This window comes from Alligator mississippiensis, chromosome 1 (assembly GCF_030867095.1).
Source record: "Alligator mississippiensis isolate rAllMis1 chromosome 1, rAllMis1, whole genome shotgun sequence".
Classification (NCBI taxonomy): Eukaryota; Metazoa; Chordata; order Crocodylia; family Alligatoridae; genus Alligator; species Alligator mississippiensis.
The window spans coordinates 383687823-383712570 of record NC_081824.1 but is presented as its reverse complement, the minus strand read 5'-3'; positions in this window follow the sequence as shown (position 1 = coordinate 383712570).

Genomic DNA, 24748 nt, shown 5'->3' with positions numbered 1-24748 from the left:
CCCTAACAAGTTTGTAGGCAACCACCAAATCCCCCCTCAGCCTCCACTTGCTAAGGCTGAACAGGTTCAGGTCCCTCAGCCTCTCCTCATAGGGCCTTCCCTTTTGCCCTCCAACCAAATGGGTGGCCCTCCTCTGAACCCTCTCAAGGCAGGCCACATCCTTCTTAAAGTGTGGTGGCCAGAACTGGACGCAGTACTCCAGTTGAGGCCGGACCAATGTCACGTAGAGGGGGAGTATCACCTCTCTGGACCAGCTTGAAATACATCTTTGGATGCATGACAAGGTGTGGTTGGCTTTGCTGGCTGCGGTCTGGCATTGGGGCTCATGTTCATCTTGGAGTCAATAATACTCCAAGATCCCTTTCTGCCTCTGTGCTCACAAGGGGGGAGTTTCCCAGCTTGTATGTATGCTGTGGATTCCTTCTCCCAAGGTGCTGCTTGGTAATTGAGCAGGTCTCTGTAAAGGCACAGTCACTTGGTTCTGTCACATATTTCTGAAGTATATTAATGTGCTTTCAGAGGTTCCCTGAGGGGGCAATGGCTTAGGTGGTAGGGTGGATTGAAGTGGCCTGAAGCAGGTGAATTTTGTGAGGGGTGTCTGAGGCGCTTTTCCTTACAAGATGGGTGTGCTTGGCAGGAGACTTCTGTGTATCATTGCATTGAGGTAAGCTATGATCTATCTCCAATGATATTCTGGTAGGATCAAGTAGTGGGGCAGCAGCAAGTCTTTCAGGGCCAGGACTAGTCCAAATGGGAGGGTGACCTTAGTTCTCCCCTTGAGAGAGGAAATATTTTGGTCTCCGGGGAGGTGAGCCTCCACAAACCTCTTGAAGTGCTGTAGAAGATTAGAATCATGATCATAGGATCATAGGACAGTAGGGCTGCTAAGGACCACACAAGGTGATTTAGTTCAGGCTTCTGGCAAGCAACATCCCTGACTAAACCATCCCAGCCAAGTATCTGTCTAATCTGCTCTTGAAAATGTCCAAGGATGGAGCCTCCACAATTTCTCTAGGTAACCTGTTCTAATGCCTGACCATCCTCATAGTCAGAAAATTCCTTTTAATCTCCAACCTAAGTTTCCCTGCTGTAGCTTGATGCCCTTGCTCCTAGTCTTGACCATTATGGTCACAGAGAAAAGACTATCTCCATCCTCTCTGTAATCACCCTTCAGGTATTTGAAGATTGTTATAAAATCCCCCTCAGTTTTCTCTTCTCCAAACTAAATAGTCCTAATTCTTTCAAGTCCCCTAATCATTTTTTGCTGCTTTGCACTGGACTCTTATGTGGCTGGGGTCTTTGTACTTGCTGATCTTGTTGGGAAAGTAGAGGAAAATCCATACTGTAATAATGTGTATGAAGCAACAACTCCTTTCCACATCTCTGGCTGCCCAACACTCATCAGTGTTTTAACTCCTCCTATAAACAGTCAATTGGTTCTTCTGACAGCATGGATGGTTGTCTTAATTTAACATCTGTAGCATGCTAAGGCAGCATGGCTGGCTCCTGGTATCAAGAACTGTTCAGTTGTCCCGTTCACAGAGGTAGGTTTGTGACCATGCATCCTTGCGTGGTGTGCCCAGTGACTAAGCCATCCTTATGCAATCTGTAGAGGCAGTTCTTGGCACCTTGGCTAAGTACAGACAGTCAAGAAACCTGAAGCTGAATCGATTCAATCTGGGCACATTTACACATGCACCTTTACTGAGCAGTAATTTAGGTTACTACTCAGTAACTGAAAATGACTGTGCAATAACTATGGTGACTTACACCAACCTGGGAGTAAATTTGATACCTTGCATCATTCTAAGAAGTTATGGCAAATCATCAGTTAACACAGACACACTAAATTAAAAAACAAACAAAGAAAAACACTCTTTTGAGTCTTACTTGTACCAACATAAACATTTCTTTTTTTCTCTAACTGTTCAGCCTGAACCATAAAATATAGTTATGAACATGGCAACTGAAGAAAGAAAAAACAGTGATACAATCATTATCTCCTCCTTTGTGCTCTAGGCCCTTTTACTGCTTTGTTCCTGTTTGTGACTATGTAGCCAGTATATTGGGTCTCCTTTTGAGAGTCTTGGGTTGGTTTTTTTTTCAGTGAAGTGAGTGCCCCAGGAAAATATCCTACTCAGAATGCTGTAACAAACTTAATAACCTTATTGTAATTTTAGTTTTTAACCAAATAGCCCCCTTTCATGCTTCATTTCTCTTCAGGTTGACACTCAATATAATGGATAGTTTTGAGGGTTACTGGTTGAAGGTAAAGTTCAGGCAGGTTACCCTCCACATGACCCCCACATGACGGTTGGAAAAGGGACAAACACTCTAATAAGGAGTTCAGCTTTACAATGGCCCACTTCACCCTTTACAGGAGAGGAGGTGGGGGCAGGGGGTGTGGAGGGAAGGAATGGTCTTTATTAGCTGAAGAGATTGTCCTATTAAGCAACTTGCAATTAACATGCTAATGGTTTATTTTAAAGGAAAGGTTGTGACATTATTCTGAAGGAAATTAAAATAACTTTTTTACCAGCCTTGGGTAATATAAGGATTCTTCCTATAAGAAAACCCCCTATTGATGTACTATCCACTGGAGAAGACCTGGCATTACACAAGCAGTTTACTGGCAAAAATGTAAATGTGAATACTATTACTTGCTTTACATTTGGCATTTGTTAGAGACATTCCAAGGCTATTTTAACACAAATGATACACCAATTTATGGACAAGGTTTGACACAATAGATTGGATATTATGAAGCATTATTTACAATGATAAGAAACAGTTTTTCCCATTGCACATATGAGTGATATGATTACAGTACTATAAGATATTAGCTTTGCTCTAAGATGTACTCTTCCTATATCATTATTGTTTAGAATAAACATTTAAGAGAAAAGGATTATTTGAATGTATTTTTGCTAGACTGGGTACTAGTGTGATAGTTAATTGAAAATTACATCACAAAGATGGAAGAGCAAGTGATACTGATATTAGCCACCTTTGATTTTAGCAATTTTAAGTATGGCTTGGTCCTTATTTGGGATGCAATGGACAAAGAGACAAGATATAGTCTGTAATTTTTATGTGCTTCCTCAAAATCTGCAAGCATATTGGGCATACGTTTGTGACATCCAAAGGGGAAAACACGGAGAGAAAAAAATCATATGCCTTAAACACTCTAATATCCTAATCCTAATCACGTGATTGTTTCAACACTTAAGATTACAGTTATGTTTTTTATGCATGCTTTAATTGTACATTTTTTGTATCTGAACATTTGTATTTTTTATAAGTATCTTTAATTGAATGTTCATGGTTTGTAATGCTTTATTTTCTAATGATGATTATATCATGGCATTGTTATTTTTACTCTTCATTTAAAGAACTATCATCTTAAACTTTACCTCATGTTAATGTAGATTTTTTTGTCTGGCAATATATACAACCATCTTTCTTTTATAGATTATTCTTTAATAATTATCTTTTAACAGAGGCAAAAGATATCATCTCCATCCACCAGTATTTATGGACCTGAGGCAGAAATTACAGTATGGGCCCCTGGTAAGGAACTGCTAAAGCTAACTGATTATAATTATCCTGTTTAGCATTTCAATATCTGTAACATAAGAAAGAAATGACATATTGGCATGGAATATCTTTCCCAGCATTTGTATAGTAAAGAAGACTGGAGCAGCAGTGAACCTCTTTTTTATGGCTGAAAATATGCCTCACTGTTTTCCAAGTTAGGATAGACCTGTAATGAGTCTGTTTATTTATTAGTGGCTCCTTTCCTAAAACCCTGATGTGCAGAAAAGGAAAGATTTACTTCATGGAGCTTAAGATGGTCCATATCCAACTAGCAGAGGTCTACATAGCACTCATGTAAGGAAAAATAACATCTAAAATTCGAAGCTGACTAGCTTTACGAGAGTGAAACAATGAATCAGTGGGGGAAGCTAGAAGGCAGACAGATGGAATGCTGGTCAGAGAAGGGAAAGAACTGTCTACATGTAGGGTATCAAGAGTAGGGGCAACATAAGGCTATCTTGAAAGTGTTAGAGCAACTACCTGCAGAAAAGGAACAAAGAGAAACTCTTACATATATCCTCTTGATTTCACTTAGGGACTGAATTAGGAATTGATGATTTTATTATTTATAATGATTCAAGGTAACTGTGCCTATATATGGTGAAAGTCCTAATTCCCAAGTTGTCCTAAGAAAACAATTTCCTGCTTAAAAAATAGTTGCAATATACAAATCAAGGCCTCAAATTAGGAACACTGCAGATGCAAAAATAGCTCCAGAGTATATTTCTTTTAGATTAGAATTCTATCCAAGAAAAGAACCCTCAGAAAATGCTCTAACCACTAATCTATTGGCACTGCAACTTCAACCAAGTGGCAGCCCACTTCAAGGTAAAGCATTTTGCCCTCAAAGTAGAGAAGAGGGAATGGAGGAAGGAAAAGGAGAGAATTCATAGTCTATGGCCTACTCTCCACTATGGGAAGACCTGCAACTTCTGAGGACAGATCTATGGCTTAAGGATTGCGCTCTTAAGTCACTTCAAGACCCATCAGTGAGCTGTTGTAGAGGTCATCCTTGAATCAAAGGATTGATGATGACGTGGAGGGCCTCCTCCTTTAAGGTCTAACATGTTTTAGTTATGGGTTTTTGCTGAGCTACAATTCCAGGAGTTACCTGTGTACCAGGGTGTAGGGCGTCTCTGCCCATCCAGAGCACACACCTACTAGACATCCTTAGTAGTGAATTTACCATATTATTTGCTGAGTCACCCTTCATGTTATTTGATCTGAAACACATCTATCTGAATTTTTAAGAATTTTCAGAGAAAAGGAATAAACTATATGTAGCAGGTGAAAAATTAGATACAGATATTTATCAGAATTTTGAAGATGATTTAATTTTTTTAATTTTCCAAACAGATTGACTTCTTGTTCCTCTGCCCCTGCCTTTTTTTTGGAAGATCCAGTTGTTAAATAGTTTTATTTTCTGTATTCATCAAAGCAAGAACAGAATGAATAACTCACCCCTGACTATCCCCATCAAAACTGGGAAAAAACAGACACACAAAGAGGTCGAGGCTGGCTATGAAGCAGTCAAAATGTTACCACTCCTAGAAATCCCTGTGCATTGTCATGTTAGTGGACAAGACATATCCTCCATAGAAAATGGAGCCACAGGCCACTTCCTTCTACTAGCCATCTAACTGCTTTACCTCTATATCAGGGGACATGATCCTTTTCCTTGGATCTTTCAAATACGGTTTAATAACTCTTGCAGCAGTGGGATGCTGACAGGCCTTGTCTCCCTCATCTTGTAATTGAGGTAGGTTAGTGTGCTTTTGGAGTCTTTAGACATTATGCCTTGCAGTTGCATGACAAAGTTTATTATGTCATTTTAGGAATAGGTTAGACAAAGAATTTTGCATCAGTGGCAATGCATAGCGGGTGCACAGGGGTGCACGTGCACCCCTGAGAGCGCTGGTGCATCCCCTGACAGCAGCGTTCCCAGACAGGGGGGGCAGGTGAGAGGACTGGTGTCCCCCCTGAGAGTGTCAGCCAGGGAGTGCGGGCACCAGGAGATGCGGTACACCCCGCGGCCGATTGCGTTCATACAGAAGTGCCAGTGGCATGCCCAGAAGTGCCAGTGGCATGCCCAGAAGGGCCAGGGGTGTGCTGCTGCCACTTGCGGGTCAGCAGGGTCAGCCATGCCCCACCCCCCAGTCATTGACTGTTCCTTCCTATACCCTCCCTGACTCAGGAGGCACCAGTCCCCCATGGTTTGGATAGGGATTTTCCTACCTCAAGTAATGGGTTATGGTAGATAACCCTATAAACCCTACTTTTCTATGATTCTATGTGCATAAGAAGGGAAGTATCTGGAGGGTTTAGAGTACTATTCTGTTTCTGTGTTTTGACAGACAAGACTGGATCCAAAAGGCTGAAATGTTGCCAAACCTAACTTTTTGGCATCTGTCCACAAAGCTGGATCTGGTCAGTTCAAATAATGCAAAGGGAGTGTTAGATGCCTCAGAACTGGATTCACAACAAAAAGCCTGCTGCCCTGGGAGGCTTACCAGTAAGGAAATGTTGAGTACTCAGGTGTATCTTAAATCCCATCTTCCTTGTTGCAGCAGTTCCATTTCACAGAAAAAAAATAAAGTTTCATTGGGTCAGAGAGAGCACAAAAAGGACCAGGACTCTCTACTCTGCTTGTTTACAAACTCACCTGGGAAGAGAGAGTCTGGATCCCATTTTCTGCTCCAAGAATTTTTTTTTACATTTTTTTACATGAAGGGATTATTGGATAAAACACCTAAAGAGTCTTTGAAGCCAGGATAGAAATCCAGAACACTCCTGTCCCAGAAAAATGCTTCCTTGCTAGGGCATGAGGTCAAATTATTTCTTGTTTCTCTTTGGCCCAATAGAGCTTTAATTGTGTTTTGGAAAATGGAATAGCTCCAAGAGGGGAGTTTGAGAGTGCACACCTCCCTTTCTGCTCCCTCTCCCATACGCATACACAGAGTTCTGACTAGCTCTCAGACATGTGGTTAAGGAATTTTCATGGGAGCTTGGAGCTGGGGATTTGCCCACCAGTTAGAAGAGGGCACCGAACATAGGTTTCTTAACTTCTCTAAATGATTAGCAGAGATCCTGGTTTTCTCTGATTAAAAAAAAAACAAAACAATTCTCAATTTTCAGATTTCAAACAGTAACTCAAAATCTACATTTTTCCATGATGAAAATAAAATGCCACTCTCTCTCTCTGTCTCTCTGTCTCTCTCTCTCTCTCTATATATATATGGTGTTTCATTTTTATCAGGGAAAAATGTGGATTTTGGGTTACTTTTTAAAACCTGAAAATTGGAGATTTGTTTTTTATCAGAAAAAAAACCAGGATCCCTGGTGATAAGTTAGTGTATGAAGGAGCAGAAAGGAAGAGTAAACCATTTCCTTCTGCAGCTGCATTTCAAAAGTGCATTTTGTGTGTATTTATGTGCCTCTGAGAGCACCTACTGGACCTAGCCCCTAAAGCAAGATAGATGGAGAAATATAAGGGTGGTGTTACACATTCAACCTAATTAAGTTCAGTTAGAATGCAAGCAGACCCATGTTCAAGCAGTTTAGCACATTGTAAATTCCCTTGTGACATTACACAGCTGTTCCCTTTCAGGTGAGCGTTATCTCCTAACACATACTAAATTTAATAGGTCACTACAGTCCCATGATTTGCAACTGTTGCAAGTGAACATGTGACAAGGTCCTAAATTTGTGGATTCTTACAAGGCTTATACAAAGCTAATAGAGTGAATCAGATGCTGACCTGGAAACACTGACACACTTTTGGGGACTTCCAGAGGAAAAAATGCTTAAAATCTTCATTTTTCATGTTGTAAATTGAGGAGCTTATGGAGTTCAAGTGTTGACTTGACATATGCCAGATCAACACTCAGGATCTCGATATTGCGCTGTTGGGCAGAAGGGCATAGCACAAAATTATACACACACACAAACTCCATATACAACACTATTGTTTCACACACACACACACACACATACACAAACATGCAAACATGCACTTCAGTGGCTGTGTATGTGTTAAGACTTAGGGGTACTTGGGCATACTTGGGGTGCTTGGTGACTAGGGGACACTTGGGGCCCCGGGCGGAGGAGGCGGTGGAGACGGGACCAGAAGAGCTGGCCATGGAGCTGAGAGAGCAGAGGCAGCAGAGGTGGAGGTAGGAAGCTGTTGGGAAGAAAAGCCAAGAGAAAAGCCACAGAGGCAGTGGGGAGAGCCAGGATAGACAGCCAGGATGTGGAGGCAGATAACAGCTGGGGAAAGAAAGCTGAACGCCAGAAGGTGGAGGTGGTGGAGCAGCAGTGAGCTGGGGGAGCAGGAAGCCGAAAGGTCAGGAGAGGTGGAGGTGATGGAGCTGGGGGAGCAGGGAGCTGGCAGAGAAGCTGGGACATAGAGGGAGAGCTGGGATGGGGGTCAAAGGTGGCAGATAGTGTGAGGTTTGACCTAGAAACTACTATGCAAAGCCTAAGCAAAAGTGAATGTTATGTGACGAATGCCCATCTGCAATGATAAGGAGCAGACAGTCTTAGATAGAGGAGGCTTGAAAACAAAAACAGAATCAGAGTACTGGGATGGAGAGCTCATTATAATACTAAAAATCACACCCCTAGGTGGGGAAGAAATATGCTAATGAAACATATATGTATGTTAATGAGATACATAGCTAAAACACAGGTATAGAGACATGCTCAGTAAAGAACTCCTTGTGTCACTCCTTTATAGCCAATTAGCAAACAAGGATGCTTATGAAAGTTCAAACCCCTGTATATAAGGGGCTTAGTATTGAATAGCTGGTGTGCTTGTTCTGTGAAATTATTCCACTTGCACCTTTTATTGCTAGCAATAAATCTTTTTTATACTTTTACCCCGGTATCTTTATTGGCCTTTGCATACCGGGCACGAACCCAGACTTGAGCTGGGGCCTAACAGTTTTTGGCGACCCAGATGGGACTGCCGTAGATAAGCTTTGCCCGGACTAACTGACGACCAGCTGATTTGCTCTTCCTTATCAAATGTCAGGCGCGCCCCGGGATTTCTTTTCCCGGTTGGACTTTTGCTTCAGGAGGAGCTGGATCACTGAGGCGGCAGTAGCCTAACGGTGCAACGCCACAGAGTGAAAGTATCAGTAACAGGCACCTGGGTGAGAGGGTAGAAAGGGCATAAGGCCTACCGTCAGTACATCTGCCTGGGATTATTTCTGTAAGTATTCTGTCTGGCCTGAGTCCAAGACCAGTGATTTTTCCCCTGTGAGGATGAGGACTAAGAACAGATCCCTGGATCCCAGGTAAGTCGGACGGTCAGAACCGGGAAGGCAGCCCTGAGATGGGTACTATTAACAGTAAGGTTAGGAAATGTACCCCCCTCTCTTGTGTATTGGGACATTGGGCAGAGTTTGGTGGGGATCCTATGACTAAGAAGAAAGCTTAATTCTTCTGTGAAACTGCGTGGCCATGCTATCAGCTAGATGATCAAGAATATTGGCCTCCGGAGGGAAGTGTTAATTATAATACCATCTTGCAATTGATTTTGTTCTGCCGGCAGAATTGTAAATGGGAGGAATTGATGTATGCACAAGCGTTTATGTCTCTTTGTAGAGATAAGAGGATTTTGGAGGAATGTGGATTGGGGGAGGGGGTTGGGATCTGTGAGATGGCTGTAGCTCGACCAACTGCAAATCCTGTCCTGGACTGTCCAGAGCCGGAGGCTCCCCCCCCTCTGCTGCCTTTACCTTAGTCTCTTCCTCTTCCCCCTCCTCCTCCTGATTCATCTGATTCCTTGTTGGCATCTGCTCTTCCTGCTTCTTCCCCCCCCCCGAGGCAGAAGTTGGGAATACTCCCCGACCCAGGGATCTGGAACAGTGCCAACCATGGCCGTCAGGTGCTTGGCAATCTCCAGACTCCCCAACTTCTCCTGATTTAAGCCCGGGAGGTGGGTGGAGAGTACAGTTAGGAGCAGACTCCGGGGTTAAGGGAAAACATCACAGGGAATCTGATCCTGGCTGTGGGAAGGGAAATGGGGTATTTCCCCTAAGAGAACAAGTGGTACTCGGGCCTCTCGAAGATGACGGTGAGCCAACCTACCATCGAACCTTTGTGCACGTTCCTTTCAATACATCAGATTTGTATAATTGGAAGAACAATAACCCCAGCTTGAGAGAGAATCCTGAAAAGGTACAAAACCAATTTAAAACAATTTTCAAAACCCATAACCCAACCTGGGCAGATGTTCAGTCTCTTTTAGATATCCTGTTGACACCAGAGGAAAGGAGAATGCTAGTGAACAAAGCTCGTGAGTACGTGGAAAAGGAAATTATTGCAGGGAACCTGCAAGGAAATAGAGACGATCATGTCCCCATCCAGGAGCCAGATTGGAAACCAGACCAAGATATGACCTCCATCTGTGCCTATCGAGAATATATCCTCCGAGGATTGAGAGATGCTGTGAAAAAACCTCAAAATCTCAGTAAGGTGTATGAGGTTCGACAGGAGACTAATGAGACCCCGAGTGCTTTTTTGGAAAGAATTTACACTACTTTCAGGCAATACACTCGTGAGGATCTGGAGGATGCATCGAACGCTCGCATGGTAAATATGATCTTTATAGGTCAGAGTGCACCAGACATTAGAAAGAAATTGCAGAAGGCAGATGGAGCAACAGGTATGCCTATTTCCCAACTAGTAGACATTGCTTACCAAGTATTTACTAACCGAGAAAGTGTTCAGGAAAAGAAACAGGACAAGAAAGAGGAGAGAAAGATGAAAATGCAGGCAGCCCTAGTGGCAGCTGCAATCACGGGAAAACCTAGAGATGAGGGATCCTGGAGACAGCCTCAGAGATGGGGTCCATTAGAGAAAGATCAATGTGCCTTTTGCAAATGAAAAGGACATTGGAAGTGGGAATGCCCTTATCGGAAAGTTGGGGAAGGTGAAAAGAAAAAAGAGGAGAGCAGTGGATTGTTCGCTTTTGGAAGGGATTCAGATTAAAGGGGACCGGAGGCCAGGGAGAGAAAGATAACCCAGATCCCAGTGTCCCCTGACGAGCCTCTGTTTAAAATGCAACTAGGGGACAGAGATGAATTGGTAGATTTTCTCGTCGATACAGGTGAAGCCCATTCTGTCTTAACTCAAAACCTGAAACCTTTAAGTAAAAAGACTGTGCCGGTGGTAGGGGTTACAGGGAAGGCAGTAACACGACCCTTCCTACAGCCAATGACCTGTAATCTTGGGCAGGCCGAAGTTATCCATCAATTCTTGTACATGCCAGACTGCCCCGTTCCCCTTTTAGGGAGAGACCTCCTTTGTAAACTGCAAGCTACATTGTCGTTCCAGGATGGGCAAATGTTTTTAACAGTGCCTCCTGAAAAGGGGTGGCATTTGCAGGCTTGCCTTCTCCGAGAGGAAAGTACACTAGATATTCCTCAAACCCTGCTCGATGCTGTTGTTCCAGGGGTATGGGCAGGTCACCGACCCGGGAAGGCTAAAAATGCTGACCCTGTGAAGATTCAACTTTTGCCAGGGGCCCAGCCTCCATGTGTGAAACAATATCCAATGTGGACGGAAGCCAGGAAAGGACTGAAGCTGTTAGTTGAACGGTTCCTGGAGTATGGCCTTCTCCGTGAATGTACATCAGCTTTTAACACACCCATCTTGCCTGTGAAGAAGCCTAAGAGGAATGAATATTGTTTCGTCCAAGACTTGAGAGCTGTAAATAAAGTGGTTGTGAGTATATACCCGGTAGTGCCTAATCCATACACCTTGCTATCTGCTTTGAACCCAGATCATAACTGGTTTATGGTTATTGATTTAAAAGATGCTTTCTTCTGTATACCGGTAGAGAGGGGATCTCAGGAAATATTTGCATTTGAATGGGAAGACCCAGATACTAGCATTAAGACTCAGTTGTGCTGGACTGTTTTACCCCAAGGATTTAAAAACTGCCCAACCCTATTCGGCAATGCATTAAGCAAGGATTTACGCAGGCTAAAACTGCCATTGTCCTGTGCTCTTTTGCAATATGTGGATGACTTGCTTTTAACAGCCACCACTGAAGCAAGCTGCAAGGAAGGAACAATTTGCCTCCTTAATTTTCTGGGTCAACAAGGATACCGGGTATCCAGAAATAAAATGCAGCCCATATCCCAGAAAGTAACATACTTGGGATTTGAATTACAGCCTGGTCAGAGAGACCTGTTGCCTGAAAGAAAAGAAGCTATATGCCGGCTGGCACCCCCAATAACAAAGAAACAACTACGAGGATTTTTAGGTACAGTAGGTTTTTGCAGGATTTGGATTCCAAATTTTGGGGTTATTGCAAAACCTCTGTATGGAGCAACACACGGAGATGAAAAGGTGCTCGAATGGACTGAAGAGTGTGAGCAAGCATTCTGCCAGTTAAAGCAGGCTGTCATTGAAGCACCCACCTTAGGACTACCGGACATGAGTAAGCCTTTTTCCCTTTTTGTGCATGACCGAGGTGGGGTAGCCGTGGGAGTCTTAACACAAAAATTGGGTAGCTGGCAACTACCAGTGGCATATTTTTCAAAAAAATTAGACTTTGTGTCATGTGGATGGCCTGCTTGTCTCCGGGCTGTTGCTGCTACCTGTCTGCTAATACAAGAAGCTGAAAAGTTAACCCTAGGCCATGAAATGACTGTATATGTGCCTCACGCAGTACTTACAGTCCTGGAACAGAAAGGAGGGAACTGGTTAACTCCAGGACGAATGGCTCGATATCAGGCCATCCTCCTAGATAAGCCTGAAATAAAATTGGCCATTTCTCGCACTGTAAATCCAGCAACACTGTTGCCATCTATGGGTGACACACCAGATCTTGTGCATGATTGTTTGCAAACATTGGAAACTGTTTATTCTTCAAGACCAAATTTGAGAGACAGACCTCTTGAAAAAGCTGACCTGGAGTTCTACACTGATGGCAGCTCGAGTATAGAGAATGGAATTCGAAAATCCGGATACGCTATCGTGACTACACAGAATGTGATAGAAGCAGGACCTTTAAACCCATCTGTTTCAGCTCAAAAGGCTGAACTCATTGCTGTGACTCGGGCTTTGCAATTGGCAGCCAACAAAACTGTCAATATTTATACTGACTCTAAATATGTTTTTCTTATTTTACATGCCCACGGAGCGCTATGGAGAGAGTGGGGTCTACTTGATTCTAAAGGAACAGGCATTAAGCATAGCAAGTAGATAAAAGCCCTCCTCAAGGCAGTCTGGGAACCAAAAGAGGTAGCAGTAATGCATTGCAAAGCACATCAAAAAGAAAATAATCCCTCCACAAAAGGTAATCGATTTGCTGACACTACAGCAAAGAAAGCAGCTAAAAGACCTCAGACAGACTTGCTGCCCGAAGTAAGTAATCTGTTACCTCTTCTCCCAGACTTATACCAGCCTGTGACACCACGGTACGGGGAAAGAGACAAACAATTGATAAGAGAGTTTCAAACAAAGGAGGGGGAGCACGGGTGGCTAGTAGCAAAGGATGGCCGCATTATCATCCCAGCTGCCTGGGTTCATGTGGTAGTAAAGAGCGCTCATCATGGCACCCACTACGGACCCAGGGCCCTGGTAAGGTGGATCAGTCACTATGTAACTGGAGTGGGATTAAGAGAGGCTGCCAAGAAGGTATCAGAGACATGTGAGGTCTGCCAGAGAAATAACCCAAAAGGAGGGAGAAAAGAAACTTCAGGACATCAGAGAATAGGCAATGGGCCAGGAGAAGAATGGCAGGTGGATTTTACTGAGTTACCCCGGCAACAGGGGATGAGATATCTCCTTGTCTTTGTGGACACTTTCTCTAATTGGGTTGAGTGCTTCCCATGTCGGACTGCCCAAGCCCGAGAGGTGGTCAAGGCTCTCCTACGAGAAATCATACCTCGCTTCGGACTTCCAAAAGGAATAGGGTCAGACAATGGCCCACATTTCATTGCACAAATTACTCAGAAGGTTTCTGAGTTCCTGGGAATCAGCTGGCATTTACACACCCCTTGGAGACCCCAGTCCAGTGGAAAGGTGGAACATATGAATCAGACCTTAAAAAGACACCTTGCAAAGATTTGCCAAGAAGCTCGATTCAAATGGCCAGAGGCCCTACCCTTGGCCCTGTTACGAGTAAGGGTCGCACCATATTCTAAATTGGGATTAAGCCCATTTGAGATAATGTATGGTAAGCCTTACCCTCTGAGTCTGCCCATGGGTACTGAACAACAGTTACATGTTTTAGGGGAGGGAATGATTAGAGAATATGTATGGTCTTTGGTTTCTGTTTTGTCTTCCATCCATCAGCAGGTACGGGACGTGCTGCAGACACAGGACCAGTCTCCTGCCCCGGAAAATTGATTATTACCTGGGAGTTACACTCTTGTGAAAGATTGGAACGAGGAACCACTTCGAGCCAGATGGAAGGGCCCATATAGAGTACTTTTAACGACCCTGACGGCAGCAAAGCTCAAAGGAATCAAGGCTTGGATACATTCCAGTCGCCTAAAGCTGGTGGCTGAACCAGAACAAGAAGAAACTCCTGCAAACTCCAGGACCGGAGGCAGAGAACAGTGGAAGGTGGAGCCAATAAGAGACTTAAAATTCCTATTCAAAAGAAAGGAACTTTGAATAATTTGTCAATCTTTGATCAAGTTTTACAAGCCTTATTATGAAATTGTTCAAGGTTTTAGTGTGGGGCACCCTGATCTCTCCACTCCTACTTATAGGAGGGGAAAATCTTTTACAACAAGAATTTGACCCTCAGGAAAATGTCTGGATTTATCTGGCCCGGAAAATATTAAATAGAACGGACTTCTGCTTAGCAGGAGGGATCAATGCTCATCTGGTTTTTACCTCATGCTTAATTGCAGTACCTACCCCTTTGAAAATTTTACAAAATTATACTATGCTGAAAGATGTAGAGAAGGAAAATACATATCAGGATATATATATAAGTGGGGGACTATTGTAAAAGAGAAAAGCAGAGACATGTTTTCTGTACGGGTTTAGGCAACAGCTAATGCTTCTGAATGTTTCCTAATAGTGAATTGTACCAATAATTACTTTGAATTGAACCAAGGTAGAAAAATCTTCTGTAATAAGACCAGTCAAATATCCTATGTATACACACATACCATCCTTCCTCGAGGATGGTTTCTGGCCAGCAGGAGAACGTTATATTCATACCTTCCAGCGAATGCTACTGGGGGACCATGTACCATTGCCCGGGTAACTGCAGCTCTTCCAAGGAAATCTGACCTAATGCACATTGAACAAACCCCTCTTGGTGGGAGGTTTAAATGAGCATATACTACTTTCACTGCTGATTGTGACGAGAATGATTCCCCTGGACTATTATCTAAGGCAGAATACATAGCATTAGCTGCATCTATGGTGGGGGTTCCGGGTCTTGCTGTAAGTAATAGCAGAAATCTTAATGCAGTGGCCTGTGTTTTAGCAAAAGGACTAAATGCTACATCTCGAGTGCTCTCAGCCCTGAATGCTGAACAAAAACAACTAAGGGACGCTGTCTTAGAGAATAGAGCCGCTATTGATTATCTCTTGTTACGACACAATCTGGGGTGTGAAATCTTAAAAGGAATGTGCTGCTTCAACCTCACTGATAATTCTGTGCTAATTGAAGACAAAATTGATGCCTTACAACGATTGACACAGACGTTGAAAGAATCATCTGGTTTAGACTTTTCCTGGTTAACTTCCTGACTTCCCAATTTTGGATGGTTGAAACACTTATTTTGTATGGTTGTTCTGTTTTGTTTTATAGGGATTATGGTTTGTTTCTGTATCCAATGTATACCTGTTTGTATCGCATCTATCTTCAGGCCTAAGGTAAATCAAATGATTTTGCAAACAAAGAAAGCTGAGAATACTAGATTTGTGTTAAGTCAAATTGAATGAAAGTTTAATTAAGCATAATTAAAAATGCTCCAGAGGAGGGAATGTGAGGTTTGACCTAGAAACTACTATGCAAAGCCTAAGCAAAAGTGAATGTTATGTGACGAATGCCCATCTGCAATGATAAGGAGCAGACAGTCTTAGATAGAGGAGGCTTGAAAACAAAAACAGAATCAGAGTACTGGGACAAAGAGCTCATTATAATACTAAAAATCACACCCCTAGGTGGGGAAGAAATATGCTAATGAAACATATATGTATGTTAATGAGATACATAGCTAAAACACAGGTATAGAGACATGCTCAGTAAAGAACTCCTTGTGTCACTCCTTTATAGCCAATTAGCAAACAAGGATGCTTATGAAGGTTCAAACCCCTGTATATAAGGGGCTTAGTATTGAATAGCTGGTGTGCTTGTTCTGTGAAATTATTCCGCTTGCACCTTTTATTGCTAGCAATAAATCTTTTTTTATACTTTCACCCCTGGTATCTTTATTGGCCTTTGCATACTGGGCACGAACCCAGACTTGAGCTGGGGCCTAACAATAGGACGGGGAGCAGAGGGACAGAGGGCAGAAGGATGGGAGTTAGACATGAAGTTGTGTCAGGGGCAGGGGCAAAGAGAGCAGGGATTAGGTGGGGAGCCTGCAGAAAGACAAAAACCATCTCAGAGTCCAAAAATATCGGGTTTTTTAGACAGGCAATACAATATACAGACCATGAAGTTATTGGTTCCCATACACACAAACTGCCACATTCACTCACACAATGGTAGCAGGAGGAAAAAGGCTTAGTAGAGGAATTGGAAACAAGGTGGATAGAAATAGGACTCAGGTCCCTTGCTTGGAGGGAAGATGTGGATGATACCTACCTATCCCAGGCTGTGAGAGTTGATCCTTGATGGCCAGCCGGGCGCTTCTCCAGCAAGGTGTTATCCAGACGGGGTCGCTGGCAGGGTCTATGGGTGGATAGGTGGTGTGGCATAGTTCTGGACCAGATGGAGGGGGCATACCAAGGAGGTCACACTCTACCACCCCTTTATAGGGGTGGGCTACCTGTGACTCCTATAGGGAGGACATGCATAGGCAAGGGCCAGTCCTGTTCAGATGAAGTCATGTAGATCCAGGTGTTCTCATTGTCTGGTGGGATACAATGGTGGAATTGTTGGTTTCTATTATGTTCTTTGTTTCCATGTTGCTAGTTTCTTGGAGGGTCTTTATCTTTCAAATATTGGGTTTTGTCTCTGGTCCTGGGAGTAGGTCTGTGGTTTCAGGGAGAGTCAATGCAAGGTGGTAGTAGAGTCATTAAGCTGATAGTCCGTTCATTAAGGTGATGGTCTGGTCATTCAGTAGGAGCTATTTTTAGGCCTGGTACTATTATGTCTCAAGCACTCTCATTCCCTCTCATTCATCCAGGAATCAATTTACATGGGACGGGTAGGTATGAGTCACAGTTGCAACACAATTATAATAGGGTATGCCCGGGCAGGGCACACAAAATGGAGACTTGACAAAAGAAGATGGAGATTTGACTTAACTTTGGCTAATTTACAGAAATAGGCCTAAATCATGCAATATCAATATAAAACAGTAAAAATCAATACAAAAATTACAGAACACTATTTACAATATAAAAAGGGGTGTGTTACAATATTAGACTACAAGAACTTAGCTTATCTATGATTACTTATAACTACTTATAAGGAATAGAGAGGACCCAGAGAAAGTCAGAAACAGTTGAGGAAGGGGAGGGAATGTATTTTTAAGTAAAATTAAAAAAGAAAGAAAAACCTGGGGGGGTTTGCTACATAGGTGCCTCTAAGTTTTAAGGGAAAGCTGAATGCTGGTTTTGAGATCACAGTTTTGGGCCTATGTATCTGAATTTCTCCTTAAGTTCATTGTAGGCATTTAAGTCACTTTTCTGATCTGTGCATTACCATCTGTGTTTCAGTTCTTTGTAAAATGAAACTGTGAGGTGCCCAGCTGCTACTGTAACAGGGATCATGCAGGTTTCATAGGCAATAGAGCCTAACTTGTATTCTTTATTTTTATTTTTTCACATAGCACCAGAATATGGACATATGCATTCTCCCTATAGACATATCCCCCTACAACATTCTCGTCCCTTCCTATTCGCTTTTTCCCTATCACCTGCCCTGCATTTTCAGGTGTCTTATCAGTGAACTATAGCATCTGTGGTCAACAGATGGCACAGGTGCCACAAGTGTCATGGGCAACCTGTGTGTGGCATAGAGCAAATAGGGCAGGAGACAGGTAGCATAGCAGCAGAAAAGGCAGGAAGCAGAAAGCAGATCATCACATCATGCAAGAAGTATAGAGCTGGGAGCAGAAGGCAGAGCAGAAGATTGGGCAGGGGAAGGGGTTCAGAGTGGCATGTGGGAATCGTGTGGAGCTAATTTGTGGTATGTATGCCAAACAGGTTGTCTCTCACTGAACTAGGAGAAAAATAAGGCACCATGTGTCCAATCAAAGTTAACATGTACAATTTAAACATAAAGAATAAAGAATTAGCCTAGGGCTAGTTTGCTAGAAACTGGGTGCATCTACACATGCAATTAATTCAAAGCAATAAACTTGGAGCAGTTTGATCTGAAGTAGACTACTCCTGGGTGCAGCATTTATACATGCACCCAGGACAGCAGCAATTTGAGCTGAGTGGAGTAATTTATGCTAGCGTGCTCAGCCCTAGGCTCTGGGTGGTAGTATTAGGCAGCAGAAGGGCTGGCTGGGCATGAGGATGCTAAAAGCACAGAGCCATGTGGCTAGGCAGCAAGCAGGAATTTGGCCCCCAGTTTACACCTGTAGTCAGCATCTACACATTCATTTAATCACAGTAAATTACCCTGGAATAAAATAGTACTTTATTCCACAGCTAATTAGTCTAGTCCACAGTTAAGCAGATGTGTAGATGCACCCACAGACAAACAATTTAAAATGATAAATAAGACTTGCTTTACATTATTTAAAAATGGAGAGTCTGAATCTGACTAAATTATTCTCTTATGTTGCTCTAGTATATTTTAATTCACAGTACCAAAACATCCTAACTAGAAATGAAACAGAAAGGGTTATTATCTTGCCTGCCTAGAATTCCTGGCTGAACTGTAGGATATGTAATGCCATTATTCTCAGTTCATAAAAATTACTTTGGAAATCTGGAACCTGATTTATTTTATTCTTGAGGGACCTTTGTATTATTGAACTTCCAGTTTCTAGAGCACCAAGTTGTTTACAAGATACAGCACTGCAATCTGTAATTTTAAAAGTATCCCCAGATCTGACAGCTTTTTGATAAGGTGTCACTCCTTTAGGAATAAGAATACTAAAGGTGAAGTTATACATTCTACTTACAGAATTCTAAGGGCATTTAAAATATAAGGAGATGTTTACACATGCTCTGAGGCAAGTGCTCTTGGAGCCTCTTTAATTAAAGTGCCTATGGTGTCTCATGTATTAGTGTCTCCACACTTCAAAATGGCTATGGAATTGCTTTAACTAAAGCTTGTCAAATGAGCTTTATTTAAAGCATCCCTGCTACCATTTTGAAGTGTGGAGACACCGATACACAAGATGCATAGGTTGGCTGGAGCACGCTAATTAGCACGCACCAACAGACTTGTCTAACTGAGTCTGCTCTGGAGTGCTGTAATTACACTGCATTGGACGAGCCTCCCAACACATCTGTAGGCACCCTAAGTGTCCACAAGTTAAGGCTCATTAACTCATGCTAAGTGTCCTCTCAGGTCTCAAAGTTATGCCACTTCAGGCAAGGGTTAACTCTGGGCTAGGCTGCCTAGATTGTGCTTGGGTAACTTCCGGCTGCTCCACAGAGATAAAACAAGCAATTCACTGTCCTACAGCATCCCAGGATGCACTGCCTGTAGCCACCCCCTCCCCCACCAGCTTGGTGAAGGTGCTGAACCCAGGTATCCTGGCTTCTAGCCATGTCCCTGCTCACCGCTCTCTAATTGCAAGTCAGAGCTGTGCAGGCAAGAAACAGTATTAACCCTTAGGGTGCATCCAGATGTGCAGGCACATGAAGTTTGTGACACAACAAACCTTTTTGTGATGCCACAAACTGCATGTGGTGAATGTTCAAATGTGCACAGTGATACAGTGTGGTGCCAAAATTTACTACTGGGATTTTCTGGTAGCAAAAGAACCCAGGGCTAAAAACAGCAGGAGAAAACACACTACAGTAGTATGCACCAGAGCAAATGAAGGTTTGGTCCACCAGAGGGATGTTCTGGCTGCCAGCTAGAGTGTCTCTATACTCTGTTTGTACCCCAGCTGCTCCAGCATGCTGCATGGCATGCTGGATCAAACAAAAACACATAGCTGCCTGCTGATGAGCCTGCTTGGCACCCAGGGCCTGTCCTGAGCCCACGCAGGCAAACAGGGCCAGCCAGGCTGCCTTACAGTTGGGCATGTGGAGGTAACTGTGCCACTGCTCCAGAGGCTGAGGCATGGAGTGGCAGGAGATTGCAGTACTGAGTGGCAGGAGTGCCTGGAATGCATTGCAGGGAACATGGCTGACCACGGTGAGGCAGGTGGGGGGACACAGATGCAGGAGTCTGCCAAAACCAGGCACCGGGGACCCAGCTGGTGGCCCAGGGACATGAGTGACCTTCTGGTCATTTGGGGCCAGGAAGTGATGCTGCAGCAGTTCACCCAGGGATAACACAATGAGCACATCTACTGGGTGATTGCTGCCCAGATGGCTGAATGGGGCATAGCAAAATGTGGCAGCAGTGCTGTACCAAGGCCAAGGCATTATGCTGGCAGTTTCATACCATGCACGATACCAACTTGAGCTTCTGAGTGGGGTAATCCACCATGCTTCACTATGAAGAGCTGTCCTGCATCCAACAACCACAGATCCCCTCCACCATTCCTTCACTACCAAGGGAGGGGCCCCACCCCTATCAGAGGCCAGGTCCAACTGCAGCTTCTCCTCACAATCCAGGGCCCAGGAACCATAGTCTCCTGGCCAAGGTGACCGCCTGTCACCAAGGCTTGGTAAGTCCCACACAAGGCATGGGGAACTGGGACTCTCTCCTTTTTCCCTCTTCCTCTCCCTTTTTCCTTGCCTGCTTCTTCTTGTGCCCTGCTTGCATCCCAAACCCATCTCTGCCATCTGCCTCCTTTCTCTCCTGATACCCACTCCTCTGCTGTGCAGGAGCCCCCTTCCCAGCAGGGGTAGAACGGCCTCCTCTAGCACTCCTAGCTGGATGGAGCTAGTCCTGGCCATGAGGGAAAGGGAAAGGGTGGTGTTGTCAAGGCTGCGCACAAGCTGGTGCTGGTGTCTCAGGGGCAGGGGTTCATCAGATGCTGCATCTATTCTGGTAGGGAGGAAAGCTGGGTACTGCAGGCCAGTGGTCCCCAGAAGAATCCCTTTAGGCATGGTCCTACAGAGGCCACAGGCAAGTTGGGGGCCCTCTCTGGGAAGCAGTCTGTCTAGACACACAGTGGGAAGGGATGAGCAGCCTTGTTACCAGATTTGCCCATTACTTTGGGGTGTGCTCATTTATTAGGGATAGTTTCTAGGGTCTTGGTGATTCTGTCAATGTGCTGCTTGTGTTACTATACGGAGCTGTATCTCTCCCTTCTGCAAGCCCTCACCCCCAATGGAGCTATCTTGCAGGACTCAATCTCAATGGGGCTGGGTTCCTCCAGTCACCAAATCAGTCATACACACAAACACACACAAATTAACGTGACACACCGGACCCGGCTGGGCTGATCAGCATGGACAGGCTGACACCCTTATATGCCAAGAATCAGTTAATCAGAGCAACAATAAAATGCAGTCAGACACAAGCACACAGGTGAACAGAATCCCTCTGAATCTGGCTGGGTGTCCAGCTGACACCCTCATGGGCCAGCATTCAGTTCATAAGGGCACGTCTGAGTCAAACTGGGTCAATCAGCCTGTACAAGCTGATCCTCTTATGTGTTTCAAACTCAGCACATCCCAATCTTTGGCCTCTTGATGAGCAGACCCCACAGTATTTTGGGGCTTCACAGGGATCTTTAGCTTAGGTAAAAGAAGTGTTGCTGCAGAGCGTGGGAGGAAAGAGAAGCAGAGAAGGATAAATATACCCAATTGCTGCCAGTTTGACTATAAAAGTTATTTATTGCTAAGCATATGAAATATATAATGATACTAGTAGTAATAGATATGCAAAAGAAAAACAAACACAAACAATTACAGTACTACCCTGGTTTCACTAAGTATTTGGGGAAACTTAGCTCAAGCTTAACTGATACAGTTCAGGTTCAGAAGTTTATGCCTAGAGTAAAAAGAGAGAGAGAGAGCGCTGGGATCTCACCAGTCCAAGGTACTCAGGCTGCAAAGCTGACAGGCACAGTCCTTGAAGGGAGATGATCTGTTCTTCCAGCGTCCCAAGAACAAGAGGGGATGGTGTCAGCACAGGAGTTTTTCTTCTTTCTTTCTCTCTTCTTTCTTCTTCTTTCTGAAGCACGCACACGTTTTACAGATTTTTATACCCTCAGTTCAGCTGCTTCGAAGCATCCTTAATTGTGTAAATCATTGTCTTTTCTATTGACAAGGGGTTATCTGGTTTGGAACATCTCAAGAAAATGATTGATAATCAGGAAACACTTAAGATTAGGGAGTAACCAAATACTTGGGAGCTAGATTGAAATTCCTATGGATGGCAGATATACTGATGGGATATCTCTTGGTTTCTTCAGAAACAATAGATAGCTTGCAGCATCAGGATATTTGATTTTTACTTGTTGTGCACAAGCCTCAGCTTAGCATGACTTTTCCAGATCTTACTATAGTCTTTTAACAGACTTAAAGCAATTATTGGGGTGTTCGTAACCTTTTCTGGAGAGGACTCCCACCAGTTGTCTCGGGAAAAGTATGACAACACCTGTGATTAGGGTTCCAATGGGCTGGATGCTGTGATGAACCCTTAACCATTGTTCAAATGTTGCCCATACCCCCTCTGACTCAGTCTTTTGCCTCAGCATTCCCTAACCCGGCAACCGAGTTTTAGTCAATCAAGTTTAAATAGGCCTCCCATAATGGGACCGGGGAATGTACGGCCCGAGATGCCTATTAAACTTTGAGGTGTGTGTGGGGCGGGGGGGGAGTCCTTAGTAAATCCAGATCAGAATTGGTCTGATAAATGCTGAGCTGGGTGTGTGTGAACATGGGTTGATTAACATTTGGAGCACAGATTCCCCAACATGCAGTGCTCCCCTGCTTCTCTGGTCCCAGAATTCACTACAGTCTCTGCTTCAGGCTTTCTGTTCTCCATCTCTCATGTAAATGAATGGTCATTGGGTTCCATCTCGGATGCAAATAAGACCTAGGGCAGTTGATTCACTCTTGTCACCCTTATCTGGAGGATCTTAGGTGTGTCTCTCACTGCATCTTAATCAGTTTCATTTATGTAGAGGAGGGGAGGGAGGGGGCGGGGAGTCCTTGTGAGTCAGACAGACTGCATCCTGTGCCAGGGTTGCCCAAGAACACACAGCTGAGACGTAACAGCCCCCAGGAGGCCTGTGGTCTTTGTCAAGGTGCTGGCCCTACATTGCTCTAGCTTGGGGGCTGATATGCCTGGCTCCACACTGGAGAGTGAGGCTACTCCCTGGGGACCCTTGCCAAGGCCTGTTCTCACCCCATGTCACATTGCTGTAGCTGAAGATGGCCCTCCATTTGCTCTCTCTACAGACAGTCTATCTGCCAGGGGAGGGGCCACCACCCAGCATCCAGGAGCCACCTGCCTGTCATGCATTCCATGTGCCATCTGGATGTGCCTCCTGTACTGGGAGTGACATGCATGGTGGGACAGTGCTCAGAAGGAGCTGCTCTGGGAGGAGTGGGCACACCTCCAGAAGGCCCAGGCTTCCTGCCACCAGGTCCTGGCTGAGCTCTGATGCTTCTGCCACGACCAGGCCCTTGTGCCAGAGGAGGCTAGGCTAGGAGGGTGGCCCTGCAGCAGCTGGTGGTGGCAGCTGGACTGGGACATCTATGAGGAGTTGTAGTGACTGTGGGCCTCAATTTACACTGCCATCCAACAGAAGTGCAGGGTTATGCAACTGCTTCTAGTCACCATCCTCAACTTGGCCAATCCTGGCACTGCACCCCAACCTGTGCCAGCCCCACTACAGGTGCCTTGCCCCCATGGCCAGCTTGTGCCCCCACCACCAGAGGCAGGGCATAGCTGGTAGAATTTTGGCTGAGTGCTGGCTCAGCTGGCACCTCAGATGGTCCCATGGGCCTGCCATGGCCATCAAGGGGTGCTGTTTCTGCCTGCTCCCTTCCCAGTCTCGGGCCTACCTACAGTGACTGCCCCTGAGGAGGAGTACTTGTTCTCCCTGGAGCATCTAAGGAGGCCACAAACAGGACTGAAGCCAGGCTTAGGGCCGAACAGCTGCTACCCCAATTCCTTCTTCCCTGTGCCTTCTCCCCTGCTGTTACCCCCCTCCCCTAATGACCCTCTTTATTCCCCCTTGAGCTCATGTAAATAGTTTCTGTGTTTGTTGTGTTTTGAATGGGTATGTGCATAGGTAGATAGTGAATGGTGGTGGAGTGGTAGAGGGTTGCATGCTGGGTACTTTGGGAACATTGTGATAAGTTGCTGGTGTTAGGGAAATTTTGGGGAGACAAAGAGGGAATACAGTTGTTTTTGTTTTCTCTGTATCCATGTTGCCTATGTTGTGGAAGTCCTGACAGTGGATGGGGATGGATGCCCCTAGCACAGGTGAGAAAGCCAGTACTCTACTCAGGAGGGTGGGCCTGCAGGTGGGTGATGGCCTCATGTACTCTGGCTCCTGCATGCCACTGTTGGAGGGGGTGGTCCTCACCTGTGACACTGTTCTTGGCTGGCTAACTCTGCTGCAGCTGTTGCTAGATGTGCCATGAGACATGGTGAGCCTCCTCCATCCACTGGAGCTCAAAGACCCCTCCCTGGGTCTCACACACATTATTCAGGACACATATTGCAGTGATGATGTGGGGTAAGTGCTGTGGTGCAGCCCCCAGGTGGGAGCAAGCTTCCTCCAGCACCTCTTCAGCCAGCCAAATGCCTGCTCAATGACACATTGACAGTGGGTGATGGCTTCATTTGAGCACTTCTGCTGAGCATCCAGGGGCCCCAGAAAGGGGCTCATCAGCCTGGGAAGGAGCAAGCATGCATCATCTGCCATGATCACTAGTGGGATGGCAA